The following is a 21,708-nucleotide window of genomic DNA, read 5'->3' as shown; positions in this document are numbered from 1 at the left end:
CGGCGACCCGCAGCTTCAGTGCGTCTCGCTTTCCTTCCCCCCCGTTTAGTCTCTTTCCGCTGTCCTGTTCTCGAGCCCTGTGCGCTCCACCCTCTCTCTCTTGTTTTCTTTTCCCGGCGATGCTGCGCGGCCCGATTTGTAGAGCCGTTCGATCGAGCTTGAGCCCGCCACAGTCCGGAAGGGTCAGCGCGCTACCTGCCACCAGCACGATTCGCTGGAACCACAGTCTCTCCCGCAATTCTCCAAACACCGATGGATTCTTTGGGCGGTTGCCCTCGGTCGACGCCCGTTGCTCAGACTACGACCTTCCAGGACCTTTTTTTCAGGCGAGATCCCCGTGAGATGATGCCACACTGCAGGTGAGTGTAGTGATCAATAGCATGTCATTCTATAGTGGACACTAGGTGGAGCTGTATATAGCTGTATGTTTAAGACTACATTACCCATGAGGCACTAGGCTACCCAGAAGGCAACAGTCAAGATGGCAGCCTGCACACAGGAGCACACATGGAAGCCTCTACAGATACTGTACCTAGAGAACATGTACTGAATAAATAACTAGCTAGAAGCTAGCTGTGTTCATAATAAGAATGCCTAGTTATTAATGAACATAACATGGTACCAGGGTGGTGAAGATCTGCTGAAAATTGTGAAAAGCGACATGGAGAATTTGAAGCCACCAGGAGGTTTGAATCTCGAGGGAAATGTCGACTACAATTGGCGGATTTTTTAAACAACAATTCGAACTCTACATTGCAGCCATCGGATTCGGTACGAAGCCAGACGCAAGGAAGATAGCGTTGCTGCTTACGGTTGCAGGCCCACAGGCGATAGAGGTATTTAATACATTTGTATTTAATCCAGCGGAGAACAGAGAAAAATTAGAAGATGTGCTAAAAAAATTTGATGCACATTGCTCTCCCAAAAAGAATGAGACGTATGAAAGATACATCTTCCGTTCTCGGACACAGCAACAAAATGAGACTTTTGTTAGCTTTATAACTGATCTGAAACTGAAAGCACAGGCATGTAATTTCTCTGAGCTCAAAGCATCCATGATTCGTGACCAGATTGTGTTTGGTATTCATGATAAAAAAGTCAGGGAACGTCTGTTGAGAGAAACCGAACTAAATTTGGAAAATGCAGTGAAAATATGCAAAGCCAGCGAGTTAGCTCGAAATCACGCGAAGACTTTCAGTGAAATCAATAATGATGCGAATGTAATGAGTGATAATGCTGCTGTCGGTGCTGTGTCCTACAAGGGGAAGAAACGTGGGCAGAACAGAAATGAAAAGCAATCGGAGGATGAAATTTTTAATTGTAAACGCTGTGGTTACAAACACCAGTTAAGACAATGCCCAGCGTTTGGAAAAATGTGCACAAAGTGTAATGGAAAGAATCACTTTGCCAAACAATGCTTTTCAAAAGTAAAAACGACGAAAGGGCAACGAGTTAATGTGATTGAGGACATTGATGTAAGTGAGACATTTTTTGTAGGAATGGTGTCATGTGACGATATCAAAAAAGATACAGAAAATGTGCAGCCCTCAGAAATAGACAATGCTGAACATAAAGTTAATGCAGTAAAAGAGGACAAATGGATGATCCCACTGCAGATAAATGGAGCATTAGTTACATTGAAACTGGACACTGGGGCAAAAGCAAACTTAATCAGTATGAGTGATATTAACAATATGAAAGAAAAGCCCAAAATACAGAAAAAGTCAGTACTACTGAAGGACTATAATGGACAGAAAATAGATAGCTTCGGTGTATGCAGACTTAAAGTGACAGTCAAAGACAAAGTGCATCATCTCATGTTTTCTGTTGTGGCTGAAAGGCTTGATTCACTACTGGGTGACAAAGCTTGTGAGGACTTAGAACTGGTCAAAAGAGTCTACCGTATAAACTGTGCCATAAGCAGACCAGATGACTCGGTGGATTCTGTAGTGAATAATTTCCAGGATGTGTTCAAAGGATTTGGAGTTCTACCATTCATTTACAAGATCCAGCTAAAGCAGGATGCTCAGCCAGTGGTACATGCTCCACGAAGAGTTCCAGCACCCCTGCGTGACCGGCTCAAGAATGAACTGGACAGAATGACCACACTAGGAGTCATCAGGAAAGTCGAAGAGCCAACAGACTGGGTTAACTCCATGGTATGTGTAAAGAAAAAGAACAATGATCTAAGAATATGCATGGATCCAAAGGACTTAAATGCAAACATAAAACGTGAACACTACCAGATTCCCAAGCGAGAAGAAATCACCAGTGAAATGTCAGGTGCCAGATACTTTACAAAGCTCGATGCCTCACAAGGATTTTGGCAACTAAAACTGGATGAAGAGAGCACCAAATACTGTACCTTCAACACACCATTTGGCAGGTATTGTTTCCTCAGAATGCCTTTCGGGATAATATCTGCATCTGAAATCTTTCATAGAGCGATGGAACACATAATTGAAGGTCTGGAAGGAGTTCGGGTCTATGTTGATGACATCATCACCTGGGGCTCCACACTGAAAGAACACAATGAGAGACTGACTAAAGTGCTACAGAGCATACGCCGGATTGGACTGAAGCTCAACAAAGCCAAGTGTCAGTTTGGCGTCCAGGAAGTCACTTTCCTAGGAGATAATCTATCTGGTAAAGGAATAGAGCCAGATATGGAAAAAGTAAACGCCGTACTCAAAATGCCCCGACCCACTGACAAAAAAGGAGTGCTACGCATCATGGGGATGATAAACTTCATTGGAAAGTTCATTCCTAACTTGTCAGCCAAGACAGCCTGTCTGCGAGACCTGCTACATAAAACAAATGAGTTCGCATGGACAGAAAGACATGAACAAGAGTGGATAAACCTCAAAACAGTGCTGACAACCACACCTGTACTCACCTTCTTTGACCCAACCAAAAGAATCAAAGTGTCAACGGATGCATCAAAAGATGGCCTAGGTGCGGTCTTGCTACAAGCAGATGGTGAAGATTGGAAGCCTGTTGCCTATGCCTCCAGGCCTATGACTGATACTGAGTGTCGATACGCCCAGATTGAAAAGGAATGTCTAGGCTTGGTAGTTGGACTAGAAAAGTTTCATGGCTAAATATATAGACTTCCCACCTTCACAGTTGAGACAGACCACAGCCCTCTGGTTGCCATCATAAAAAAAAACCTGAATGAGATGTCTCCAAGGATTCAACGACTCATGATGAAGCTGCAAAGATATGACTTTGAACTGATCTACACACCAGGCAAATACATAGTGTTAGCAGATGCACTATCCCGAGCACCCACAATGAGTCATGTGAGCTCTACTGAAGAAGACGTGGATGTTCATGTGAGTATGGTCACTGCTGCGCTGCCCATGTCAGACACAAAATCAAAGCAAATAGCAGAAGAAACAGTAAAAGATACAGTATTACAAACAGTAATAGAGAACATTCATCATGGTTGGCCAAAAGGTTCCTGTCCAAAATATTTTCACATAAGGTCAGAATTGAGTGTCGCAAGTGGACTATTACTAAAACAGAACAGAATAGTCATTCCACAGGCTCTACGTCAAGACATGCTCAAAAGGATTCATGAGGGACACCTCGGAATTGAAAAATGCAAAAGGAGAGCAAGAGACACTGTTTATTGGCCTGGTATAAATAAGGACATTGAGAACATGATAGGCAAATGTGAGACATGTCAGAAACACCAAAGCAAACAAACAAAGGAACCAATGATAGTAGCTGACATACCAACAGCAGCATGGCAATAGGTTGGTATGGACCTTTTTCATTTAAATGGTAAAGACTATCTAATAGTGATTGACTACTATTCTAACTATCCTGAGATGGCGCTGCTCTCGAGCACCACAGCAAGCAGTGTCATAATGCATGTGAAATCCATCTTCGCCAGACATGGAATTCCCAGGATTGCCATTAGCGACAATGGTCTGTGCTTCAACTGTAAGGAGTGGCAACAGTTTGCAGCACATTATGACTTTCAGCACATCACATCCAGTCCTTTGTATGCTCAGTCAAATGGTAAGGCAGAGAAAGGTGTTCAAGTTCTCAAGCAGCTACTGAAGAAAGCGACAGAAAGCAAGTCTGATCCTTATCTCGCCCTGCTGAGCTACCGAGCCTCACCTTTAGACTGTGGTTCTTCACCTGCTGAACTACTAATGGGTCGCAAGTTGCGCACCACGCTACCCTGCTGTGCAAAAGAACAGCAAAGTAAGGAACTGAGACAGAGACTTCAACTGTTAAAGCTGAAACAGAAATCATGCTATGACAAGTCATCCAAAACTCTAAAACCATTGACAAAGGATGATGTTGTCAGGATTGAGGATCCAGATGCATGGAACAGGAAAGCTACAGTTCTTGAGGAAGTAGGACCAAGGTCATACACTGTTAGAACTGAGGAAGGACAGATTCTCAGGAGGAACCGCCGTTCCCTCCTAAAAATACCAGAGACTATTCAAGACCAGATTGATGACAATGCCGCAACTGCATCTTGTCATTCACCGCCAGAACAATCTCATGAAGACACATCAGACTTACCCGTGTTGAGAAGATCCACACGTGAAGTAAAAGAGCCTGATAGACTTAATCTTTGAGTACAATGTAAAGCTTTGAAAATGTGTTGACTGTTTTGAAAATGTTTATGTTTATAGAGCACTAACAAAAGTGTCACTGATATTATCTTTATTGTTTTCTTGAAAGTTGATTGATATTGATTTTGTTAAACCTCAAAGAAAGGGGGATGTAGTGATCAATAGCATGTCATTCTATAGTGGACACTAGGTGGAGCTGTGTAGAGCTGTGTATAGCTGTATGTTTAAGACTACATTACCCATGAGGCACTAGGCTACCCAGAAGGCAACAGTCAAGATGGCAGCCTGCACACAGGAGGACACATGGAAGCCTCTACAGATACTGTACCTAGAGAACGTGTACTGAATAAATAACTAGCTAGAAGCTAGCTGTGTTCATAATAAGAATGTCTAGTCATTAATGAACATAACAGTGAGTTTGAACTTACTCGTCGCCACTTTAAAGTCCGCGCCTCAATAATACACGGACTTTGGGAGAACAGTTTAACAGGTACTTTACTGAACAAGAGGCAGCTTGAAACTGAAACTACAGAAGCCTGCTAGGGCCTTTTATACAGGGGTGGTCACTGCCGGTACTGCAGTCTAAGACCAGTTATTCCCTTAAAGGTACATACACAACAGTAACAAAGGCACGGATGGGGGCCTCAGCAGCGGCTGAGCTGAGGCAGGGACGGAGTCGGGCGATGTTCTGGAGGTGGAAATAGGCGGCCTTAGTTTCTAGATGTACTTGATTGAGTTTTACCCAGTGGTGCAGCACCAGATCCTTTGGCCAAGGACCAAACTCAAACAAAAAGGTCAGCAGAACCTTTCTCTTAACTTTGGACAAACAAAGACAAAAAGGGAAAAGCTTCCTCGAAGCTACTCGTGCCAGCGTGAGTGGAGATTTCCCTCTAATTAATCTGCACTTGTTTCTGCACTTAACCGCTAATTATTTTCTGAATGCAGTCTTTCAATTCTGGTGCCCTTGCTCAGTCAATTTCCAGGGAGTTTCTCAGGTCTTTAAAATCATTTATTTCCTTGCCCTGTATTTCTACATATTGCATCACCTTTAGTTTAGGTATTTATTACTTGCCGGCCTCCCATGACAATGCATATGCATGGCACCTAGACCCAAGTGCTGTCTTCAGGTGAAATGGGGCTAATCCTGCAGTTTTGGGTGGGTTAAGTACAATGTCATCATGGGACCGCTCGGGTGTCATGGAGAGAGAGAGAGAGAGAGCAAGAAAAGAGATTAATTTTTAAATAAATAGCTAACTTCTGCCCACTGTCGATAGTGTTCGCTGTGGCTCAGTGGGTAGCACTCTCGCTTCTGAGTCGGAAGGTTGTGGGTTCACGTCTCACTCCAGAGACTTGAGCACATAATCCAGCTTGGCTCTGCCAGTGCAGCGCTGAGGGAGTGCTGCACTGTCGGAGGTGCCGTCTTTCGGATGAGACGTTAAACCGAGGCCCCGTCTGCTCTCTCAGGTGGATGTAAAAGATCCCCTATCAGTATTTCGAAGAAGAGCAGGGGAGTTCTCCCCGGTGTCTTGGGTCCAATATTTATCCCTCAACCAACATCACTAAAACAGATTTAACTGGTCATTATCGCATCAAAGTCACAAGTGACATCCTTTGTGACTGTGACAAAGGTAAACTATCCCTCCTCGTCCTTCTCGACTTGTCTGCAGCCTTTGACACGGTTGACCACTCCATCCTTCTCCAACGCCTCTCCACCGTCGTCCAGCTGGGTGGGACTGCACTCGCCTGGTTCCATTCTTATCTATCTAATCGGAGCCAGAGAATCACCTGCAACGGCTTCTCTTCCCGCTCCCGCATCGTTACCTCTGGTGTCCCCCAAGGATCTATCCTTGGCCCCTCCTATTTCTCATCTACATGTTGCCCCTTGGCGACATCATCCGAAAACGCAGTGTCAGTTTCCACATGTACGCTGACGACACCCAGCTCTACCTCACTACCTCTTCTCTCGACCCCTCCACGGTCTCTAAATTGTCAGACTGCTTGTTCGACATACAGTTCTGGATGAGCAGAAATTTTCTCCAATTAAATATTGGGAAGATCGAAGCCATTGTTTTCGGTCCCCGCCACAAACTCCGTTCCCTCGCCACCGACTCCATCCCTCTCCCTAACATCTGTCTGAGGCTGAACCACACTGTTCGCAACCTTGGTCTCATATTTGACCCTGAAATGAGCTTCTGACCACATATCCGCAGCATAACTAAGACCGCCTACTTCCACCTCCGTAACATCGCCCGTCTCCGCCCTTGCCTCAGCTCATCCGCTGCTGAGACCCTCATCCATGCCTTTGTTACCTCTAGACTTGACTATTCCAGCGCACTCCTGGCTGGTCTCCCATATTCCACCCTACGTAAACTTGAGGTCATCCAAAACTCGGCTGCCCGTGTCCTAACTCGCACCAAGTCCTGTTCCCCCATCACCACCCATGCTCGTTGACCTACATTGGCTCCCGGTTAAGCAGTGCCTCGATTTCAAAATTCTCACCCTTGTTTTCAAATCCCTCCATGGCCTCGCCCCCTCCCTATCTCTGTAATCTCCTCCAGCCCCACAACCCCCCGAGATATCTGCGCTCCTCTAATTCTGCCCTCTTGAGCCTCCCTGATTATAATCGCTCAACCATTGGTGGCCGTGCCTTCTGTTGCCTGGGCCCTAAGCTCTGGACCTCCCTGCCTAAACCTCTCCGCCTCGTTACCTCTCTTTCCTCCTTTAAGACGCTCCTTAAAACCTATCTCTTTGACCAAGCTTTTGGTCACCTGGCCTAATTTATCCTTATGTGGCTCAGTGTCAATTTTTTTGTCTTAAAATACTCCCGTGCGGAGCCTTGGGACGTTTTGCTATGTTAAAGGCGCTATATAAATACAAGTTGTTGTTGTTGTTGCTGTTTGTGGGATCTTGCTGTGTACACATTGGCAGCTGCGTTTCCTACATTACAACAGTAACTACACTAAAATAGTACAGTGCTTGGCTCTAAAGTGCTTTGGGATGTCCTGAGGCTGTGAAAGGCGCTGTATAAATGCAAATTTGTTGGCTAAAGCCTGTTATTGGAAGGATGATGGGGTGGGAAAGGTAATATTGCGTTCAGTTTACATGTCCAGAGTCACAAAAAAAGTAAACCGGAGGTTAAAAGACTAATTAAAAAGAAAAAAGATAATAAAATGGAACCTATTCTGTTAAAACAAAAGGTTAAAACTTAGATGCAAAACTTACCTGCTGAGCACTCAAGATGGCAGTTCCAACCTCTCAGTTATTTTAGAGGGGCTGAGAAGCTGTTAACAGTATAAAAGCAGGGAAGTCCTGCTCCAACTGTACAGGGTATTGGTGAGGCCACACCTGGAGTACTGCGTACAGTTTTTGCCTCCTTACTTAAGGAAGGATATACTTGCATTGGAGGCAGTTCAGAGACGATTCACTAGGTTAATTCCTGAGATGAGGGGGTTGACTTATGAAGAAAGGTTGAGCAAGTTGGGCCTATACTCATTGGAATTTAGAAGAATGAGAGATGATCTTATTGAAACATATAAGATACTGAGGGGGCTCGACAAGGTAGATGTAGAGAGGATGTTTCCCCTCGTGGGGAATTCTAGAACTCAGGGGGCATAGTTTCAGAATAAAGGGTCGCCCTTTTAGAAATGAGATGAGGAGGAATTTCTTCTCTCAGAGGGTCGTAAATCTGTGGAATTCTCTGCCCCAGAGAGCCGTGGAGGCTGGGTCATTAAATACATTTAAGGTGGAGATAGACAGATTTTTGCAAGATAAGGGAGTGAAGGGCTATGGGGAGCGGGCAGGGAAGTGGCTTTGAGCCCAAAACAACGCAAAATCGTCGAGCAGAAACTGATAGCCAAGTTCCGCACCCATGAGGATGGCCTCAACCGGGATCTTGGGTTCATGTCACGCTACATGTAACCCCACCTGACGCAGGGTCATCCAGACTCGAGTCGTCGTTGGCTTGTTCTCTCTACACGGATGTGGCCGGACCTGCTGTGATTTCCAGCAAAAAAAATGTTTTTTGTCTGTTTTTTTGTTTTTCATACAGACCCCAGCATCTGCAATATTTGACCCCTTGTGACCCCACCTCACTGTTCTTTGATGTAATGTTTTCCTGACTGACCTGTTTTGACGCCATTCACACCTTTGACTGCTGTGATTATCTCTCTGCCGAGGTGTGATAAATGGCAGTTGACAAGATTACCTGTAAACATCTGACATGATTCTCTGACTATATAAGCTGTGTCTTTATGCATTTCTCCACTTCACCTGACGAAGGAGCAGCGCTCCGAAAGCTTGTGATTTCAAATAAAGCTGTTGGACTATAACCTGGTGTTGTGTGACTTCTTACATTTGTCCACCCCAGTCCAACTCCGGCATCTCTACATTATGTTCTTATAACAGACTGGGCACAGAGCCACCCGGTGGTCACCATGTGCAACTACAGCATGACACATTTACATAGGCAAAACGCATTATAACTGTTGACATGGGGCAAAGTGTGGCAAAGGAACGTGACAGCAGGAGGCAAAGGAGTGCAGACTGGAAGTGCAATGCAGACACAACATTTTCCATATATTGTGGATGAGCAGATCTCCTGTGGCCATGCTCACAGGTAGTCTGAGGTCTGGAGCGCAGTTATGCTGTTTAGATGTGAACCTGATCTGTTCTTACTGCATAACTACTCACTGTGTAGGGGCATAGTGTAAGTGGACAAATCCAGATAATTGCAGTCGTTTAATAATCCCAAAGTTAATCACGGGCCAAACATAACTGCTTGTAAATTTCAGGCTTTGGGTTTGAAAGATTGTTTCTGAAATAGGAGCAGGAGTCGGCCATTCGGCCCCTCGAGCCTGCTCCGCCATTCAATAAGATCATGGCTGATCTTCGACCTCAACTCCACTTTCCCGCCCGATCTAAATATCCCTTGATTTCCCTGGAGTCCAAAAATCTATCGATCTCAGCCTTGAATATACTCAACGACTCAGCATCCACAGCCCTCTGGGGCAGAGAATTCCAAAGATTCACCGCCCTCTTGAGTGAAGAAATTCCTCCTCATCTCAGCCTTAAACGGCCGACCCCTTATCCTGAGACTATGACCTCTAGTTCTAAACTCTCCAGCCAGGGGGAAACAACCTCTCAGCATCTACCCTGTCAAGCCCTCTCAGAATCTTATCTGCTTCAATGAGATCGCCTCTCATTCTTCTAAACCCCAGAGAGTATAGGCCCAATCTAGTGTGACTTTTGGAGTGTGACGAATGTGTGCTTGGAGCAAGACTTTATAATCTATATATAACAGATCTCCTGTGGTGTTGTTCATGGTAAGTTAAATGATGCATTGTTTTCTAAAGACAGCAATGTTACACCATGTAATCCATAAGGCGTTATTCTGTTACGGTGGATTTGTGTCTCTTTAAAACCAAATCGCCCAATTGTTAAGTAAACACAGGGTATAGAGACTGTATCTTCGGGGAACTTTGAAGATTAGAATGTACTTGTCAATTTCAGGCTGAAAAGAGTTTGTGCAATTCAAGTTCAGTTTTATTTCAGCTTTCAAAAAACTCGGAAACTCTGTTAGATCAAGGGAGAAAGTCGTTGAGAAAAATAGATAAATTTTCTGTAAACCATGATTGCTTTTATCTTGGTCTAATCACATACCTGTCCGTGCCTCTCCATGAGATGGTATCTCCGCCTAAAGTAAGAACTTGTTGGAAACTAAAGTAAGAAGTGTTGGTACCTTGGAGCCTGTCGCCAGTTGGCTGAGGAAACAAGTATTTGGAGTGACTTAATTGGTACAGTTTCTGTTTTATTTTCATTAACAGATTTTCTGCAGTTCTCATCGGTGATCAACGGTAGAGTTCACCATAATAGGGTAAACGTTATATAATCTTCTTCTCTTAGGCAGTCCCTCGGAACCGAGGATGACTTGCTTCCACATTAAAAATGAGTTCTCAGGTGACTGATGAGCCCAATGCGGGACCTACAGTCTCTGTCACAGGTGGGGCAGACGGTGGTTGAAGGGGCGGGTGGGTGGGGTGCTTGGGTTGATGTGCGCTCCTTCCGCTGCCTGCGCTTGGCTTCCGCTTGCTCCCGGCGAAGAGACTCGAGGTGTTCCGCGCCTTCCCGAATGCTTCTCCTCCACTTTGTGCGGTCTTGGGCCAGGGATTCCCAGGTGTCGGTGGGGATGTTGCACTTTTTCAAGGAGGCTTTGAGGGTGTCCTTGAAGCGTTTCCTCTGCCCACCTGGGGCTCTTTTGCTGTGTCGGAGCTCTGAGTAGAGCGCTTGTTTTGGGAGTCTCGTATCGGTCATGCGGACGATGTGGCCCGTCCATCGGAGCTGATTGAGCGTGGTCAAAGCTTCGATGCTGTGGATGTTGGCCTGAGCAAGAACACTGACGTTGGTGCGTCTATCCTGCCAATGGATTTGCAGGATCTTGTGGAGGCAATGTTGGTGGTACCTCTCCAGTGCTTTGAGGTGCCTGCTGTACATGGTTCATCATAATAGGGTAAATGTTATATAACATATATATAATGTAATGTATATGATGTGTAGCAGTTTATTCCCTGTCAGTGTAATAACTAGCATAAAAGAAAAAACTTGCATTTATATAGCATCTTTTTTCACTTCAGGATGGTACAAAGGGCTTCACAGCAAATGTTCCCTCTAATATTTTTTCGTGTGTGTGTGTGAACATAAGAACATAAGAAATAGGAGCAGGAGTCGGCCATTCGGCCCCTCGAGCCTGCTCCGCCATTCAATGAGATCATGGCTGATCTTCTGCCTCAACTCCATTCACTGGCCCTATTGCCATATCCCTTGATGCCCTTACTAGTCAGAAATCTATCGACTTCTGTTTTGAATATACCCAATGACTGAGCCTCCACAGCCCTCTGGGGTAGAGAATTCCAAAGATTCACCACCCTCTGTGTGAAGAAATTTCTTCTCATCTCAGTCCTGAATGGCCTACCCTTTATCCTGAGGCTGTGGCCCCTGGTTCTAGACTCCCCAGCCAAGGGAAACATTCTCCCAGCATCCACCCTATCAAACCCTGTAATAATTTTGTATGCTTCAATGAGATCCCCTCTCATTCTTCTGAATTCAAGAGAATACAGGCCTAGTTTACTCAATCTCTTCTCATACGACAGTCCCGCCATCCCAGGAATCAACCTCGTGAACCTTCGTTGCACTCCCTCTATGTCAAGTATATCCTTCCTTAGGTAAGGAGACCAAAATTGTACATAGTACTCCAGGTGTGGTCTCACCAAGGCCCTATATAATGGGAGTAAGACTTCTTTACTCCTGTACGCAAATCCTCTTGTAATGAAGGCCAGCATACCACAGGAAACTCTTTGGTATCCGGCACCGACGGGACCGGCGTGTTGCCGGTTGATCAAAAATTACGGATGACGGAGAGGGTTATCTACCGAGGCTATTTTTAACAAAGAAAAATAAAAAAATCAAGAAATGTGCAATATACAGTAATTGGGTACTCACCTACAGAATGTTGTGTTAAAGGGATGGTGGAAGATGCTTGATTAAGTACAGTACTGCCAGTTGAGGGTAATGCAATGCAATGACTACCAGCAGCGTGGGAGACACACAGTACCCCTGTAAAATGGCGGATCAGAAGAGACTACCGGCAGTGCGGGAGAGTCAGACTCCTGTTGTTGAGGTGTTCCGACTTCCGACAGCGCCAAGAAGCCGAGTAGTGTCAATTTGGAGAACTACCCCCACTGACTAACTCGGCCACCGCGGGAGACTCGGACTCGGACTCCGCAACATTGCCGGTTATTGAGGTGTTGTTTTCGGAGTGAGAATTTTGCCGGTTAATAGAGAATTCCGGATATTTAGGTGCCGTTTAAACGAGAGTTTCCTGCATTTGCCTTCCTAATGGCTTGCTGCACCTGAACATTCACTTTCAGTGACTCATGTACCAGGACACCCAGGTCCCTTTGAGCATCTGCATTCCCCAATCTTTCACCATTTAGGAAATACTCTGCCTTTCTGTTTTTTCTACCAAAGTGAATAACTTCGCATGTATCCACATTATATTCCATCTGCCATGTTCTCGCCCACTCACTGAGCCTGTCGAGATCCCCTTGAAGCCTCTTCACATCCTCTTCGCAACTGACACTGCCACCTAGTTTTGTATCATCAGCAAATTTGGAAATGTTACATTTAGTCCCCTCATCCAAATCATTGTGTGTGGTCCCTTTAAATTTACTGCACAGCGTGCATGCGCGGTCACTTCCAATGGGAGCAGTTGGTGAGCGGCCTGCGCGGGACCTGCCGTTTGATGCCCTGCCCCTTAGGGGAGGGAACATCGCCTCCCAGCCACTAAAGCGCTTTGGGGATGTCCTGCAGTCATGAAAGGCGCTATAGAAATCCGAGTCTTTCTTTTTAAGAGCAGGAACCCGCCTAGATTTCTTTTAGTACCCCACCTCCCTCAGCACCGGGAGGGTGCAGTCAGCTGTCCTACCCTGGCACTACCTCAGTTGAACAAACTCAGCACAGACAAAGGATGGAATTTCCTGTGTAAGTGACTCAATTCCGCACCATGTGGTAGCTTTCGCTGTTCAAGATATCGGGGAATAACCATTTACCCTTTCTAAAATAAACTGTAGATTACAAGCTGTATTGGAAAGAATAACAGGAACACGCTATGGAATTTAAAGCTGTAATTTGATCTGGATTACTTGTGTGTGACTCCATGCCAGTTGTTTATGGTCCTATCTTATGCTCTTTGGGTGTTAATAATACTCACTAGCCAAAACTATGTTGACTGACTGGAGTAATGACAAATATATATTTCTCTGACTGCTTGCAACCTTGACCTCCTATTGGACCCAGAGATGAGCTTTCTTTTTTTTTAAACATGAAGGAGGAACAACACCCAACAAAATCACAATCTCGCGGTCGGTGATGTGGCTCATGTCCCACCGGTCGCGGAAAGCTCCGAGCTGGCATCCGCCTGGTCACTCAACGGGACCGCCAGGGGCGGCCACGAGGCCTTGGGAAGGGAAGCGGGCAAGTCGGAGCGACCCACTCCGTCCCCAGGACTGCCTACGTCTACCCCCCCCCCACTGTAACTTCGCCCGTCTTCGCCCCCTTGCCTCGGCTCAGCTGCTGCGGAAACCCTCAGCCATGCCACTGCTCCCGCTAGACTCGACTGTTCCGATGTTCTCCTGGCCGGCCTCTCACCTTGTACCCTCCGTAAACTTTCAAGACGGAGGTCGATAGGTTTTATGTTGGGTAAGGGTGCCAAGGGATATGGAGCAAAGGCGGGTAAATGGAGTTGGGGTACAGATCGGCTGCGATCTAACTGAACGGCGGAGCAGGCCGGAGGGGCTGAGTGGCCTCCTCCAGTTCCTATGGTCCTAAACACATAGGGGGAAAAATTCGGTATCGCCCCATTTGGGGCGCCATTATCGGCCGTGCGCAAAGTTTAGCGCCTGGCGCTAATTATCGCCTCCGACAGCAAACTTGGCTTTTATCGCCCCTGGAGGTGATTGGAGCGCTAAATCAGGCGCTTCACACCTATCTTAAGGCGCAAAGGCCGAGGAGCGAGGTGCTACCTCAGAGCGCTGGCGAAGCAAGGAAGGGCAAATCAAAATAAACCTGCAAAGTGCTGCTCAGTACTCAAAACTCCTTCACACAGCGTTGAATCTCTCCAGAAGTCTCTCTCTCTCTCTCTCAGAATGCGTGGTGCAAAAATGTCACCGACAAAAAAAGGCAGGAAGCGGTCGCCTTTAAATAGCGCTCCCCCAGTCCCTTTCTGACAGCAAAACGCTCCCCTCAACCTGTCGTTGCTAGCGGCAGGCGGTAAGGCAGGGGACGCCACTCAATTTCCGGTCCGGGGCGTTGCGCACTCGACTGACGTCACGATCTGCCGGCGCAGGAGATCGTGGCGGTAGCGTTTAGCGCCGCTGCAAAATGTCTAGTTAATTTCGCGAGCGGCGCAAACATCGCCGCGCCCGGGTGTTAGTTGCTTTGCGCCCCATTAGCGCCCTCTTAAGGCACTAACGGGAGGCGCAAACAACTGAATTTTTTCCCCATATTTTTTAGCAAGTGAAGGGAAATCTACCTCTAAATGGTGGAGTCCGTGAAGGAGCAGGTTGTACAGGACCAATGGGATTTTACTCTTACCATTTGAATCTTACATATTTCGTGCTTTTTTTCCAATGTCTCCGCAGCGTTTCTTTTTCAATTTCTTGACGCACTGTTGGATTATTATACTGCAGTACAATCGCTCTTTGTTTGTTCCCCTTCAGCTCTTGTCCTCCCCCTTCATTTTCTCTCTTCTGTTTGCTCCAACGCTGCTGCTCTCGCCCTTTAAGCTTGAGGGGCAGTTCCGCGGGTGCCTTCTGCTACTGTGGCCATCGGGCAGACGTGAGTCGGGCCCGAGCTCATCCGCACGGGAGGTCTCCATATGGACAGTGATTGGGACCTTTTGGCCCTGGTTAAGAACACAAGAAATAGGAGCAGGAATAGGCCACTTGGCCCCTCGAGCCTGCTCCACCATTCCATGAGATCCCGGCTGATCTTGGGCTCAAAGCCACTTCCCTGCCCGCTCCCCATAACCCTTCACTCCCTTCTCTTGCAAAACTCTGTCTTGAGAGTTGGGGCCCTCCCCTGCTCTTCTTCGAAATAGTGCCATGGGATCTTTTACATCCACCTGAGAGAGCAGACGGGGCCTCAGTTTAACGTCTCATCTGAAAGATGGCACCTCCGACAGTGCAGCGCTCCCTCAGTATCACACTGGGAGTGTCAGCCTAGATTTTTGAGATCAAGGGCTAGATTTTCGGGGCGCCGTCAGGCGGGGTTTCACGCATGTGGGGGGAAATCCCGAATTTGGGGGTCCCGCCACCATCCCGCCCAAAACCCCGCCCCACGTAAGTTTCAGGGGCAGCGGGTACCCGCCCCGCACTGGGACCCGCCGAAACCAGGCGGGAAGGGATTAGTGCCAATTAACTGCCTGTTAACAGGTAGTTAGTTAACAGGCAGTTTTTAGCCTAATCCCTATTTTGAGGGGTTTCGTGTGGGTTTCCCGACGGCTCCAAACCACGCCAGGTTGGAGCAGCGGGCCGTCGGGTTGAAGGGGTCGCGATGTCGGTGCTCAGGTGAGTGATGGGTGCATGAGTGTAAAGGTAAGTGTGTTTGGTGTGTCTAAAGTGTGTAAAGAACTTTTACTTACCTGTACTTACCTTAACAGCCTTTCTTCCTGTAGCCGTCGGGAGCCCATCATTCAGCCGGCACTTAAAGCTGAACGGCTGCGATCTGTCAAAAGTGACAGCCTTCAGCTTTGAGTGCTGCTGCGAGTTCGAACTGAGTCTGCGCAGAAGGACTCATGTCAGAACTCAGACTGTCAGAGTTTCACAGCTTCAAACAGCTGTAAAACACTGATATTTCATCTGTCAAGAACTCTTGACAGATGAGATTGCAGTCTGCGACGTCACCTGTTGCTGGGTGGCCCTTAATTGGCCTGCTGAGCCCGCTGGGCGGGCTCAACAAGGTCAATCAAGGGAAAATCGCGCGGATTGGCCGGACGTCGAAGTAGGCGGGTCAAAAACCCGAAAGGGGAAGTCCCGCCTTCTTCCCGACAGGTTCGGCAAAATCTACCCCCAAGTCTCTGGAGAGGGGACCTTCTAACTCAGAGGCACGAGTGCTACCCACTGAGCCAGATGAATTGGACCAACTGTTAAGAATGTTTTATTAGTGGGGTGGAGGGTGGGGCACTTGTAGTGATGTCACTGTCCTGGCGACACTGGGTTCCCACAGTGTCACCCTTTCTGGTCCAATTAAAATAGTCCCAATGCTGGGGCACTGAGGCCAATTGTGGTACCCCCTTATCTTAGTCCCATTTGAGATCAGTTCAGTACAAGACAGGATCAAACTTGGGACCAACCTTGGGTGTTTGACTAAGCTTCAAGGGACTTGAGCACCTAAATCGAGGCTGACACTCCCAGTGCAGTACTGAGGGAGCGCCGCACTGTCGGAGGAGCCGTCTTTCGGATGAGACGTAACACCGAGGCCCCGTCTGCTCTCTCAGGTGGATGTAAAAGATCCCACGGGCACTATTTCGAAGAAGAGCAGGGGGAGTTCTCCCCGATGTCCTGGGGCCAATATTCATCCCTCAATCAACATCACAAAAACAGATGATCTGCTCATTATCACATTGCTGTTTGTGGGAGCTTGCTGTGCGCAAATTGGCTGCCGCGTTTCCCACATTACAACAGCGACTACAATTCAAAAAGTACTTAATTGGCTGTAAAGCGCTTTAGGACATCCAGATGTGGCGAAAGGCGCTATAGAAATGTATGGGTTTTTTTTCTCACTGCCTTAACCTTTGTGGAAGCACTTTACAGCTTCACCTCCCCTCCCCTCTGTTTCCACAGGTCTCCTGTCCTCTGCACATTGTGTTTTTCTCCACACTTTTTTTCATGTCTCAATTTTCTCTCCCTCCCTCCCTCTCTCTCTCTCTCTCTCTCTTTCTCTGAATTTCCCTAACTTGAGTTCCGGAACCGCACCTCCCACCTGCTATTTCACAGGCCAGTGGGGACCGTGAATCACACAAACTTATTCCGACCCACCCCTCTCCTCAAGCCTGTGAACAATCTCCACTTCAATCACCCGGCCGCAACAAACGCTCGGCTCCACACACACACACACACTTTGACCGGCCCGCCCACTGCCCAAAAAAAAACACGTTTTCCCCCCTTTTTTTTTGGGTTAAATACAAAGGGACGGTGAATGTTTCTTTGCAGTTGCAGTTACTGTCACTTGTGATCCTGCGAGACAGAAGGAGTTCAAGCTAACACACGAGTCTTAAAACTTTTAAAACTTTGCTTAAGGTAAGAGAAACTTCTTTGAAAGTTTTGAATGCCATTACTTTGTTTTTATTCTTAGCATAAGTTTGTTGTTTGGAAATTGGTGTACTTCCCTCTCACAGTAGCTCTGATCAATTTCCGTATCGAATCGAAACTGCCTTTTGATCGATTTCTGTATTAACTCTACATGGGAGTTACAACTAACTTTATTTATGTTTGAAGTTCTGAACTCTTGGGATTGCGGCTTCACTTGCTGGGTCGTCGCCTCGCTTGTGTCAGACACACCGCTTTGCAAGACAAGCTTACACTGCGATTTTATAGCCCAGTAAAGTGGGGCTCATTTCGTGGAGTGGCTCTGTGTGTTTAAAAAGACTTGCATTTATATAGCGCCTTTCACGACTGCAGGACGTCCCAAAGCGCTTTACTGCCAATGAAGTACTTTTTAAAAAAGTGCAATCACTGTTATAATGTAGGCAGCCAATTTGCGCACAGCAAGCTCCCACAAACAGCAATGTCATCATTACCGGATCATCTGTTCTTTGTTATGCTGATTTGAGGGATAAATATTGGCCCCGGGACCAAATGTTCCCTTTAATTCTTTTTTCCGGGTGCGTGGCCCCTTTAAGCGGCTGCATGGCCAACTCCAAAAAACACGCATGGAGGGTTTATCCTATTTAAGAGCTGGCTGCGTGGGGACACGCAGAGTGCCGTGTGGCCACGCCGCTTTAAGGGGACATTGGCCAGGACACGGGGGAGAATCAGCTCTTCATTGAAATAGTGCCGCGCGGGGATCTTTTACGTCCACCTTAAGAGGGCAGACTGGGACCTCGGTTTGACGTCTCATCCGAAAGACGCCACCTCCGACAGTGCAACGCGGCACTGCAGTGTCCGCCTAGATTTTGCGTCCAAGTCCCGGGGTGGGAATTCTTTTTAAATGACCTTTTATCCCTGTCTGGCTTTGACGCGTCTCTGTACATCAATAGATTGCACGGGACCCTGGATAGATTTTCTGGTTCACCTACTCTCCCACCTGCGCACAAGTCAGCGTGCGCCTGTGTGCGTGGTGGACCAGATAGTCTATTTTTTGAGGGGCTTGACCGGGTAGATGCAGAGAGGATGTTTCCCCTCCATGAGGGGAAACTAGAACTATTTCAGAATAAGGGGAAACCCTTTTAAATCGGAAATGAGAAGGAATTTCTTCTGAGGGTGGTGAATCTTTGGAATTCTCTTCCCCAGAGAGCTGTGGAGGCGGGGTCATTGAATATATTTAAAGAGGAGATAGACAGATTTTTGAACGGTAAGGGAGTCAAGGGTTACGGGGAGTGGGCAGGGAAGTGGAGTTGAGGCCACGATCAGATCTGCCATGATCTTATTGAATGGCGGAGCAGGCTCGAGGGGGCCGACTGACCGACTCCTACGTCTTATGTTCTTCTGTTAAGTGGTGTTGATTGAGGGATAAATATTGGCCAGGACAACGGGGAGAACTCCCCTTCTCTGAAATAGTGCCGTCTGATTTTTCCGATCATCTGAGCGGTCACTGCAGTTCAATAATTCATTGTATGCAAAGTGCTTTGAGATTATTCTGAGCCCTAATAAGATTTTTATGAACACATCTTTTTGTGTGTGTACCCAAATCCATCTATTTGTAATTTCTGCAATTGCTCATGGGCTCAGAGGTCATGGGCTCAGATGAACGATAGTTAACGGCCCAGAAATTCGGGTCCCAACGCGTGAGTACGCACGGGGTACCCGAGAGAACGTGATTGAGGGGTGTGATGGAGAGCAGTGTATGGTATTAATATTTGGCACTAGGTGAATTTCAATGCTGTCTTCTATCTTTTTGTATAGTCCTGTATAATCTTTGTTTCCACAGCAGGGTAGTGTATATAATCATCCATGCCATTGTTCCCTCTAGACTCAACTATTCCAATGCTATCGTGGCTGACTCCCTAGAACTCTGCTCTCCCTAGAACTCTCCAAGGCCTGTTCACCCATCACCCCTGTGCTTGCTAACCCACATTGGCTCCCGGTTCAGCAACGCTTTGATTTATTTAAAAAAATTAAAACATTCTCATCCTTGTTTTCAATTCCCTCCAGGGCCTCTTCCCCCCTCCCTATCTCTGTAACCTCCTGCAGCCCCTACAACTCGCAGATCTCCGCGCTCCTCCAATTCTGGCCTCTTGCGCATCCCCGATTTCCTTTGACCCACCATTGACGGCCGTGCCTTCAGCTGCCTGGGCCCTAAGCTCTGGAATTCCCTCCCTAAACCCCTCCGCCTCGCTCCTCTTTAAGACGCTCCTTAAAACCGACCTGTTTTGACCAAGCTTTTGGCCACCTGTCCTAATATCTCTTTATGTGGCTCGGTGTCAAGTTTTGTCTGATAATCGCTCCTGTGAAGCGCCTTGGAACATTTGACTATGTTGAAGATGCTATATAAATGCAAGTTGTCATTGTCTCTGTGTGTGTCCCTGTCTCTTTCTGCCTCCCATCTCTTTTTCCACCCCCCACCCCTCCGTTTCCCCCTTGGTAAATTCCAGTGAAGTAACAGTGCCCCAATGTGCAGTGACTCTTTTCAGATTCTGACGAGGCTTGGTGAGAGACCGTGGTTTACCCCAGAATCAACCACTAAATAATCACATGATCGCTGCCAGTGAGCTGCTCACTCTTTTGAGTTCAGCAATGTGGTTGAGTTGGGACCTGTCTGCATTGCTAAGTTGTACAGGCCAGAAAGCCTGATTTCCACCCTGTTGATGTTGCTGATTATTGGCATCCACACCCCCAGGTTATGGAGGGCGGACTAATCGGCCAAGACTTCTGCTCTATCCACCCCTGGTAGAAGGACATAGAATCATAGAACGGTTACAGCACAGAAGGAGGCCATTCGGCCCGTCGAGCCAGTGCCGGCTCTCTGCAAGAGCACTTCACTAGTCCTACTCCCCTCCCCGCCCTATCCCCGTAGCCCTGCAATTTTGTTTCCTGCAGGTACTTATCCAATTCTCTTTTGGAAAGCCACGATTGAATCTGCCTCCACCACCCTTTCAGGCAGTACTTTCCAGATCCTCACCACTCGCTGCGTAAAAAAGTTATTCCTCATGTCGCCTTTGGTTCTTTTTGCCAGTCATCTTGATGTGTCCTCTGGTTCTTGACCCTTCTGCCAATGGGAACAGTTTCTCTCTATCTATTCTCTCTAGACCCATCATGATTTTGAACACCTCTGTCAAATCTTCTCTGCTCTAAGGAGAACCACCACGAGCTTCTCCAGCCTATCCACGTAACTGAAGTCCCTCATCACTGGAACCATTCTTGTAAATCTTTTCTGCACCCTCTCGAAGATCTTCACATCCTCCCTAAAGTGCGATGCCCAGAATTGGACACAATACTCCAGTTGAGGCCAAACCAGTGTTTTTTTTAAATAAAGGTTCATCATAACTTCTTTGCTTTTGTACTCTATGCCTCTATTTATGAAGCCCAGGATCCCGTATGCTTTCTTAATCACTTTCTCAACCTGCCCTGCCACCTTCAACGGTTTGTGCACATATACCCCCAGGTTCCTCTGTTCATGCACCCCTTTTAGGATTGTACCCTTTAGTTTAGTTTATATTGCCTCTCCTCCATTCTTCCTACCAGAATGTATCACTTCGCACTTTTCTGCGTTAAGTTTCATCTGCCACGTGCCTGCCCATTCCACCATATCTATGTGTCCTCTTGAAGTCGATCGCTATCCTCCTCACTGTTCACTATACTTCCAAGTATTGTGTCATCTGCAAATTTTGAAATTACACCCTGTACTCCCAAGTCCATGTGTGTAGACCTCTGGTGAGGACGGGACCAGGCTCTGATGATCTCCACAGTTGAGTAGATTGTCAACGCTCACTGTCTTAGGCTTCCCCATGAAGACTGGCCAGTCGAGTGAGGTGCTGGAGTTGTTGCCCCCTGCACCCATAGAGCGCGGGATGCCAGTGAGACATCTGGAGCGATCAAAGCAAAACCACACTTTCAGTACTTTGTATCGCAGTATGGCAGGGACTTGAGCACATAAAGCTAGGCTGAGACTCGCAGTGCTGAGGGGGTGCAACACTGTCGGAGGTGCCATCTTTCGGATGAGACATTAAACCGAGGCCCCCGTCTGCCCTCTCCGGGGGATGTAAAAGATCCCATGGCTTTATTTGGAAGAATAGCAGGGGAGTTCTCCCCGGTGTCCTGGGCCAATATTTATCACTCAATCAACATCACTAAGGGTGGGATATGTGTAGGGGTTACGGGGATCAGGTGGGATATGTGTC

At 47.1% G+C, this 21,708-nt stretch overlaps 1 protein-coding gene across 3 annotated transcripts in view; it reads left to right on the top strand.

Annotated features, from left to right (window-relative positions):
* Positions 1-17,207: 17,207 nt before the first annotated feature.
* LOC147099531 (uncharacterized) overlaps positions 17,208-21,708 on the top strand; it is a 40,484-nt gene continuing 35,983 nt past the window's right edge. For 2 of the 3 annotated variants that reach the window (XM_085969763.1, XM_085969762.1), the window contains exon 1: positions 17,209-17,449. The gene's annotated coding sequence lies outside the window, so the exon portion shown is untranslated. Of the gene's footprint in view, positions 17,450-21,708 lie in introns of all 3 variants that reach the window. The other variant, XM_085969764.1, reaches the window with a different exon arrangement.

This window comes from Somniosus microcephalus, chromosome 28, assembly GCF_052327205.1.
Source record: "Somniosus microcephalus isolate GS21.2 chromosome 28, FLI_Smic_1.0, whole genome shotgun sequence".
In the NCBI taxonomy this organism is placed as follows: Eukaryota; Metazoa; Chordata; class Chondrichthyes; order Squaliformes; family Somniosidae; genus Somniosus; species Somniosus microcephalus.
The sequence above is the reverse complement of the archived record's forward strand: the minus strand, read 5'-3'. Positions and strand labels throughout refer to the sequence as shown.